We start from the raw sequence: 10,524 nt of genomic DNA on the forward strand, positions 1-10,524 counted from the left end.
CTCAAGTGCCCATCAATACATGAGTGGATTAAAAAATATGGTATATGTATACCATGGAGTTCTATTCAGCCATTAAAAAAATGGTGAGCTACCTCTTGTCTTATCCTGGATGGAGCTGGAGCCCATTCTTCTAAGTGAAGTATTGCAAGAATGGAAAAACAAACACCACATGTACTCACAACTAAATTGGTACTAATCGATCAAAACTTATGTGCACATATGGAAGTAACATTCGTCAGGTGTCTGGCAGGTGGGAGGGGGAGAAGGAGATGGGTAAATTCACACCTAGCAGGTGTGGTGCATGCTGTCTGGGGGATGGGCACACTTGTAGCTCTGACTTGGGTGGTGCAAAGGCAATTTATGTTACCAAAGCATTTGTACCCCTGTAATATTCTGAAATAAAAAAATTAAAAATTAAAATATTTCTATGCCAAAAGTAAAAAAAAAACAAAAAACAGTGTCTGTCACATTGTACACTAACAAATATTAGCTGTACAATTGCAAGGGACAATGAATGACATATATGCATTGGTCCTGGGAAGAGTGCTCATTAGCTCTAAAATAATACACAGTCTTGTCAAATACAATGACATCCTTTAGGTTTGTACCCTGAGTTTATCAGTTAGATATCATTTTGTGCTTCAGTGAGGAAGCTTAGTTTGGTGTGCTTAAACATTCTTGTTCTGTGTAGCAAGACTATTAGAGAAGAGACCTATTGTATTAATCAAGTACATTGCTTTGTTTTTATAACCTGGATTCTCCTAAAAGTGGAAGGAAGGACAGTTGGCCAATTTCAGCACTTAGAGTCTCTAAGACTGAAGAAGTGCTATTTCTCAATCAAGTTCTGGCAGCGCTGCTGCAGCCACCTGATTCTCTGGGGGGACTGATCATCATCCTGCTTTTGGTCAGCGTGGTGCCCTGTGGGCAGCTGTCACAGGAGCTGTCTTAATCCTCCCCAGAGCTTCACTGTCCCTCTTCTTTCCCCCATCTGCCAATCACCAAGTGGGGATGCACTTAAGTTTTCCCTTTGGAAAACTTCAGAGGTCAGGAAATTTAACTCACTCTTTTCCCCCTTTTGTCCAGGTATGGGACCCAAGCTGCCAGGTTATAGAATGCTGGGGCATTTCAAGTCAGACCACGTGCTCCTTAAATGTCAAAACCAGCAGCCGTGTTTGCAGTTCTATACAATGGATATTCTCTAGTAACACCAAAAGCAAATTTCAGGGCATTGTGTATCTTCTAACAGGTGAGAAGGTTAAAAGACTCGGAAGCATGAAAGTAAATATTTGACTCTTTATGTAGAAATAACACAATAATCCTCTTTCCTTCCTATTAGTGTTTTTAAACTAAATTGTTTTCTTAATGCTGATAAAATTAAATGCCATGATATTTATTTTGGTGTTTATTTTAATTTCGAGACAAAATAAATCTAGTGTTTCATATTTTGTTTTTATATGATATTTCTGTTAATTTTCCCCTGTTGCTTTAGGCAAGGAGAAAATCGACATTTCTCTGGAATTTGGGTAAATACATGTCGTTTCCAACGCTACCTCTGATTTACTGTACCATTTTGTAGTGAATGAGTTCTTATGCTATTTTGTGCATCATTATCTAGTCTAAGAAGAACATTCAAATTTTATCTAGTGATCTCTGTACATCGTATGTGTGGTTGGAAGGAGAGAATACCTAGGGACAGAAACAAGATATATGTCTAGTCTGCCTCACCCATTTGCATGTTTTTTTTTATGCTTTCAGGAGTGAGTTTCAGTTTCCAAATGCACAATTTTTGGGGGCGAGCTCTTGGTGGGGAGGCTTTTAGAGTCTTTTCTAAGAGCTCTCATGTGAATAGAATTTAACCTAACACAGAGGGGAAAATGAGAATTTCAAACGGTTACAAAATGATGAATTGAAGGAAGTTGAAAGTACCCTCAATGTTCCACCTGAGAGCTCCCTGAGAGGCTACACCTGGCAAGTCCAACCAAGAAAGCTAATTTAGACACAGTCATGCAAGTGATGTCAACGCTTAATATGGGGAAGGATGTAACTACATGATTATTTTCATATCACCTGGCTCTCCTTAAACAGAGTGAAGAGTAAATTTTCACTCTACTTGATTTAGAATCTTGTCCAGGACTTGCCCGCAGGGTAAAGTGACCAGCCGTCCTGGTGTGCCTGCCACTGTTTAAGCTCTGAAAAGCACATGTTCTGGAAAACCCCTCAGTCCTGAGTGAGGGGGGACAGTTGGTCACCCTATCAGAGGCCATTTGGCCTATTTTACCTCATTTTGTAGAAGTAAGTAGAGGGAAAGAGTAGCTAAAAGTTGCCTTTAGTTTTCCTTCTGTGTTCTTATTCTGGATTTTCTACTCTATGAAGAAATACCAGCGTGTGTGTGTGTGTGTGTGTGTGTGTGTGTGTCTGTGTGTGTATGTTTATGTGTGTGTGTGTAGTTTTACAAAATCTGTTTCAAACTCTGTAGTTAGAAATGTGGAAGCTTGACTATGAACTATACCTATTCCTATTGGTTGTCGTACAGTTGGGGCTGTCTTGTTAAATTTCACACCTGTCATTTTACTTAGAATTCTATTTTCCCCCAATGCTGTTGACTTTTCACTTGCATGCTGGGCATTTGACTTCAGGGTGCGGACACCAGACTCTCTGGCAGAAGTAGTAACACATGCAAAGTGGTGAAATTTGCAAACCTCCACCAATGAGGAAACATTCCAGAAAATCTGTCCTACGATGGCTTAAACAATGAGAAGGTTTACTAGCTCAGCTATGAAGAGTCCATGGGTAGGGCAGGCTTTGGGTCGGTTGACCCTGTGGTTCGTAATGTCACTGAACATACGGTTCTGTCTGCCTGTCCTCTACCGTTTGAAGAAGAGGCACCTGGTATGGTTTGAATGTGTCCCCCAAAATTCATGTGTTGGAAAGTAAATCCCCAGTGCAACAGTGTGGATAGGTAGGGCCTTCAAGAGGTGATTAGGTCATGACAGCTGTTCCTTCATGAATTGATAATTGCTGTTTTCACAGGAGTGGTTTATTAATAGTTATTGCAGGTGTGAGTTTCTGATAAAAGTATGAGTTCAGCCCCCTTCCTTTCTCTTTTGTGCACACGTTCTCTCTTGCCCTTTCACCTTCTGCCATGAGATGAGGCAGCACAAAGGCCCTCACCAGATGTGGCTTGGACTTCCCAGCATCCAGAGCTGTAAGAAATAAACCTCTGTTCATCACAAATTACTCAATCTCAGATATTCCGTTACAGCAGCCCCAAACGGACTAAGCCAGCATCCTTCTAAGCTTTATTCCTTCTCTTGCTGAGGGCCATTGTGGCTAAATGGTAAATTATTCATTTCTTGGGCGACACAGAGAGAAATCTTCTGTTCAGTCAGGCGAGGTCAGCTTAGACCAGGCAGTCAGTCATGAACTGAAAATTGTTGCTGGGAAACTCGGTGTGGTGCTTGATCTGAACTGTTTCTGTGTCTGAAGGGATTGGATGGGCTTAAACCATTGTGTCTCAGGTTTGAGAGTATCAGATTCACCTGGAGGCTTATTGAGCCCGGACCCCGCCTCCAGAGTCTCTGATTCAGAAAGGCTAGGGTGGGGCCAGGGAATAATTTGCATTTCTAACCACTTTTAGGTAAGGCAAATAATACTGGCCTAGGACCACAGTTTGAGAGCAATTGCTTTAAAATACTTAGAATCCACCTCTGAAACTGATTTCAATCCCCCCCCCAACAACTTTGTTGCCACAACACACAAAGATTTGGAACGGACTTTGGACAGCCACTGCACCTCCTCTACAATTTTTTCAGCTACTTTTCTTCTACCATCCTCTGCTTCCCAGCAACTTTTCATTCCTAATCGTGGATTCACAGAGATCTCCTGTTGATAGTTTTTCATTGTAGCATGTCAACAGAAAAGAACCTAAACTGTAAAATAATTTAAAGAGGTTTATTTTGAGCCGAATATGTGTGACTGTGGCCCAGAGAGCCTCACCCAAGAAGCCTTGAGCAAGTGGTCTCACTGTGGTTGGGTTATGGTTTGGTTTTATACGTTTTAGGGAGACAGGAATTACACATAAATTCATAGAGCAATACATAGATGGTGAACATTGGTCCAGCCTGAAAAGGCAGGACATCTCCAAGCGGGGACTTACAGGTTATAGGTGGGTTTAAAGATTCTTTGATTTGTAACTAAAGAAATGAAGCTTTGTATAAAGGCTTGGAATATTTTAAGTTAAAATAAGTCTCAGTGTATGTTAATCAGAGACAAGGCACCAGACATATACTGGACATATACCAAGACTCAAGTGATCTGCTAAGTAAACTGATGACCTGCAGGTGTGGTTTAACCTTTGTCTTACAAGGCCTTAGGCCTGTTAATGATTTTGTATTTTATTATTACAAAATGTAACTCCAAAAGGGAGGGGGGACATGATGAGGCATGTCTGACCTCCCCTCGCAAGGCCAGTAATTCAGCTTTAGGGTTTTTCTGAAGTCCCCTGGGCCAAAAGGACGTCTACTCAGTCAGCTGGGTGGCTTGAGATTTTATTTGAGTTCACAATTACCACCCTCTTGCTACATCAGCCTTCTCTGAAACTGCTCTATGCTGCCAAATGGTCCTCACTTCTTTCATTCCTGGCCTCTCTCCAATACACTATAAAATTTCTCTCCTTCTTTTGCAGATCTCAGCTTTGTATTAGATTGTTATATGACTAAAAGATATGATTCTTTCTCTCAATATTTTATAGGATCAGAATGTTAACTCAAATGAGTCTCTACTTTTTGACATGTGTAAGGGAGATATTTAGAACAAATATCCTTCCAGAGACTTTTGGCCATTCCTGGCCACTCCATTCTCTCTCCTTTCAGTGGGGCAGAATAATGGTATCCCAAATATAGAAATGTCAGGTTTTAGTCTGAAAATGTCGGTGCTTGACGTATTCACGGCCAATGAATGACCAGGCGCACTAAAATAAGGCAAGCATGAAAATGAAGTTTATTGAGGAGAGAAGGATAGGATTATAGGGCAAGAGCAAGATATAGGTGTACAGACCATGATACGTATGCCAGAAATGCCAACCAGACCCACTGCTGCAGCAAAGGGAGATCAAAAGGAAGGGCACACACACAAAAAAGGGGGCTGGTTATAGTCTGCATCTTGTTTTAGAGTGTCCGGATTGGGACCTCCCTCGTGGCTCAGATGTCACCATGGAACCACTTTGATTGGACAGTTGGGAGCTGCTTTACCTGAGTCTTACTGCACATGCAGATCTCCCATGAGCAGCTCTGAAAGCCCATTTGGGGGGTGAATCCCAACAGCACCCACTTTTGTCCCTAAGAGACCCGGAATCCTTTGCTATCTACCTAACAGAAAGACTCTTGTTATAGCGATATTTTAGAATCTAAAACCAGAATTACTAGATTTAATCACTAGTCTTCTGGATGGTAAGTTGAAATAAAACCACCCAGAAGGCAAGCTGGGGAGTCCTGTATATCTGCCTTGTCTTCAAGACTGCTGAGACACTTCTGCTAAATTGTGATCTAGTGTTATAATTTACTTATTAGGCTCTTTACGGCAAAGCAGTTCATTTTGAGTATTTACTGAAATGTGTTATGAAATGCGAGCTATGCTCTAAATCTTACTGATTCTCATCTTTATAGGAAATAGTTTAAATGATGACAAGTTCCAACAGCTTATATGCACAGAAGCCTTTCAAAACAGGCATTCTGAAGGAATATAGAAAACTTTTATATCCTTCTCATGCTTTCTAATGTAAAAGTCATATGCTTTGCTACTCTAAATCTAGTTTGAAATGAAACCATGTTGAGAATAGATGAAAATTTTGACAAATAGTAGAATTCTTTTAAATGGAAACCTTTTACAAGTGATTTTTCCTTGTCTTCTAGAAAGAAACCATAGTATTTACATTGAGCCAATCAATACAGTATTTACTGAAATCATAGTTTGTAGATCCCAAATGTGTTAGGTGCTGTAGGGGGAATGAAAAGGATACAATATACACTTTAAGCTCAGTTGTTCCAAACTAGAATATGAAATTACAATTTCCTTATTAAACACTCATTTTCCAGCTTTTGTAGGGATGAAAGATAGAACCAAAGTACAGTTCAATTTTCAATCATTTATTCAGCAATCGTTTATTAAGAGGCTTTTATTGCTGGGCACTCCTAGGACTGAATGTTAAGCAGCATACTATAATAGGTTTTATTTTTTTAATAAACATTTAAAATTTTGAGCCTTTCAGATTTATGTGTTAAGAAATGTTCCAAATGGATTTTTACTCAAATTGACACTTACTTTTTGGAAGTAGCCCATCCTTTCTCCACTGTTAGGACTGACCTTTTAATCATTTCCTAAACTATCATATATCCTGTATAAACAAAATAAAATCCCAAACTCTGTAAAATAATTTAAAGAGGTTTATTCTGAGTTGAATTTATATGACCCATGGCCTGAAGCACATGTTTTCAAGAGTTTCTGAGAAAATATGCTTGTGGTAGCCAGCCGGGTTACAGTATGGTTTATACATTCATGGAGGGAGACAGGAATTACATGGAAAATCATAAGTCAGTATGTGGAAGGCATACATTGGTTTGGCCCGAAAAGGCAGGACATCTCTAAAGGAGGGGGACTTACAAGTTATAGGTGGGTTTAAAGATTCTTTGATTTGTAATTGGTTAAAGAAATGAAGCTTTGTCTAAAGTCTTGGCATGTTTTAAGTTAGGATAAGAATGTCTGTCAATCAGAGATAAGCCACCCAACATTTATTGAAGCTCAAGTGATCTGCTAAATACATTGATGGCCTGCAGGTGTGTGTGGTTTAAGCTTTGTCTTGCATGGCTGTAGGCTTGTTAATGATTTAGCATCTTATTGTTACAAAGAATAACTCCAAAAGGGAGGGGGCATGACGGAGAGTGTCTGACTTCCCTTCTCCTCTTGGCCAGCAGCCCAAATTTAATGCTTTTCCAGGGTCCTCTTAGCCAAGAGGGAGTCCACTCAGTCAGCTAGGGCTTAAGATTTTATCTTAGTTCACAGTTGGCTTCTGTTTTCTGATTCTATTCTATCGTTTGACTCCATAGTTTTATGCCATGCTGCTTTCTTTACTCTTGCTTTTATTTAAGTTGCAATTTTTATTAGAATTGCATTAAGTTTATAAATAAATTGGGAGAGGATGTCTTTATCTTATTTATTTATTTTTAAGGCACAGGTGTAAAGTGAATGTCCCTAAGTGCTATAAGTTATACATGCTTCTTACATGTCACATTAAATTTATTTTTATGCTATTTGTGAATGTTTTTCTAATTGCTTATTTTTGGTTTATGAGAAAACACTTGATTTTGGCATTTTCACTTCAGCACAATCATCTTCCCTGAGTGCCATATTTCTAATTATTTTTCAATATAATCCCTGTGTTTTCCAGGCAAAGAATTATCTTTTCTGAAAATAATAATTTTGCCTCCAAGGTAACACAATTTTTGTCTTTTGGCATTTCCTTTCTATGCTATTGAAACCACTCAACTAGGAACTAATTTTCCTAAAATTGAGAAAGACTATTCCTTTGGGGGAGGGGAGACCCGCTGCTTCCAAATCAGCCCAATCGCTGGGTTCAGTGTGTCACAGTGATGAGTACTGAGGGCTCAAACAGGCTTTCTGTATATATCACCCACTCCTCAGCTTTGATAGTTTCTCTGTTGCTGCCATTCGTTCCTTAAAGGCGAATGAATTCCAAGGAGATGAATTGCCTTTGCTTCCAGTTACCATTTTAACCTGCACTTGTTGCTCCTTGGAGTTAAGTCCCTTTTCCTGCCTCTGCTCCCTAGTGAGACTGTCATCATGAGGAGTGAGGGTCAGAGAAAACAGCTGCCACTTCTCTTCCTTCCTTTACTGTGAACAAGTCCTTTCCTATCTCTTGTAACAGTTTTCCGAGCTTTTATCGGTATGAAAACATCTTTATTTTATCTTCGTTTAAAAATTTTTTTTACTGGCTGTAGATTTACTTTAGCACCTTAAAGATATCATTCCATTATCTTCTATTTTCTTTTTTCTTTTTTTTTTCCTGATGAGAAGTTAGTGATCATTCTTATTGTAGTTTCTGGGACTAGAATGAGTCTTTTTATCTGGATGCTTTTAAGATTGCCTTTTTAGTTTTTGCTATTCAGCAGTTTGACTAAAATGGGTCCAGTTTTTAATTTTATTTAAAAAAATTATCTTTAAGGATTGTTGCATTCTTGGATCTGTGAGTTGACAACTTTCATAAATTTTAGAAAATTCTTGGTCATTATCTCTTTTAAAGTTTCTCTCATTTTCTCTCTGCTCTGTAACACCGATGACATATACATTAGATAATCTCATATTTTGTCCTTGTGTCTATGATTTTCTGTTTGTTTTGATTAGTTTTGACACTTTTTTTCTCTTGTGATTCAGTCTGCAAAAATTCTATTGACCTATTTTTGAATTTACTGACCTGTTCTTTTGCTCTGTCTAGTCTTCTATGAAGTGCACCTAATAAATTTCCACTGGGTCCTTTTTTAAACTGAAAGTCCTCTTTGTTCCTCTAAATTATTTAACGTATTTAAAATTTAGTATAAATTAAGATGGTGTTTTAAAAGTTATTCCAACATCTGGGTCATCTTTGGGTCTCCATCTAGTCACTATTTTTGTCTTAATTATGGGTCATATTTTCTTACTCCTTTGCCCATCTCATAATATCTAATTGTATACTAGACACTGTATATGAAAGAGCAGTAGAAACAGAATTAGATATTTGTGAACCCAGAAAAGGCTTGCCTTTCATATTTTAGGCAGCTAGGGTGAGGAATGGAAGCATTCAATCAAAGCAGGAGTTGGGGTCAGTAAAGGATTTGTTGATTCTCTAGGTAGTTTCAATTGGCTTCCAGTTTAAATATCTTTAAGCAGGATTTTGATATCTATTAATAATTACCCAAGATTAAGGCTATCTCTCCCCATCTCCTCCTCTCCCTCCCCTCTTTCTCCTCTTTCCGCTTCTGTCCCTAGATTTCTGGTGCTGCCATCTACTTAACTAAAGTTATATGGGGAGAACTGGCAGGTGAGGAGGACTAGCTCATATCTGGGAGTCCTCTAGGTGCAAACCTGCCATGCCTGCCCCACATGTGGCCGTTGAAAGTTTTCACAGCCCAGGGGCTCAGGCACTATCGAATGCTTCCCTGTGCCACCACCCCCCCCAACTTACCATTACATTATTGAAGGCCTGTTACGGCAGTCCTTTTACCTAGTATATAACGTCTGCCTTTCAACAAAAAAATTACAAGGCACACTAAAAGGCAAAAACCACAGTTTAAAGAGACAGAGGAAGCAGAGAAACAGTCAAAAAGACATGGCAGGGATGCTGAATTTTAAACAACTAAGATTAATATGTTAGGGGCACTAATGAAAAAAATAGACAACATGGAAGAACAGATGGGTAATGCAAGCAGAGAGATGGAAATTCTGAGAAATCAGAAAGGAATGCTAGAGATAAAAAAAGTGTATGAAAAATGAAGAGTGCTTTTGATGGCTTCATAGTAAACTAGACACTGCTGAGAAAAGAATCTGTGAGCTTGAGAATATGTCAATAGAAACCTCCAAAACTGAAAAGCAAACAGGAAAAGACTGAAAATAGGGAACAGCATATCTAAAAACCTTTTTCTAATCTTCACTGTGAGAACCTAGTAGAGCTCCTAGAGGTGAAACTCATAAAACTATGGAGGTCCCTTATGCATGACCCTCCTCTGCACCTCCCCCCACCCAGGTTTTAGCTCTCAGACTTATTCACACTGAGCCTCTAGCAATTCATCAATTAGAATTTGGATTTTTCTACTTGTCCAGAGCTTCTGCTCATGGGTTTCTGACCCAGTAAGTTGTGAATCTCTGTTTCTACCTGTCTGTCCTTCAATTTGGGGGGCTTTGGTTTGCCCTGTGACCTCATATCTCCTGATGGACCTAAGAAGAGTTGTTAATTTTTCAGTTTCTTCAGCATTTTACTTGTTAAGATCAGTTGGTGCCTTCCTAGCTTCTTATGTGCTGGGCTGGAAACTGAAACTGGGAATAGGGTTTTGAGAGAATACTGCAAGTGGCATGAGCTGATGTAGTCACACTGAGGTGAGGCTTGAACTGGACTCTGAAGAATAATTACTACTAATCAAATAGAGGGGGAAGAGAGAAATCTTTCACACTTGAGATCAACACGAAGCATAGATTGAAAGTGGGAAAGATGGAATATTTTGAAGAAAGTTGTGATTAGAGTAGAGGTTGCATCATGGGAAACAATGGCTGGGGAGAATGATTACAGATTATATGTGGCCTTGAAAATTAGACAGAGACATTTGGAATTGCTACAGAAGGTAACAGGAGACACTCTGGATTCTTAACATTTGTAGTGATGTGAGAAATGTGTTTTAGAAGAAATAATATGAAAGCATTATTGTCATTTTAAAGATATTCAGAATAGACTTATAATGGAGGTGGTGATGAGAGGTTAGGGTG

This window comes from Eulemur rufifrons, chromosome 7 (genome assembly GCF_041146395.1).
Source record: "Eulemur rufifrons isolate Redbay chromosome 7, OSU_ERuf_1, whole genome shotgun sequence".
Classification (NCBI taxonomy): domain Eukaryota; kingdom Metazoa; phylum Chordata; class Mammalia; order Primates; family Lemuridae; genus Eulemur; species Eulemur rufifrons.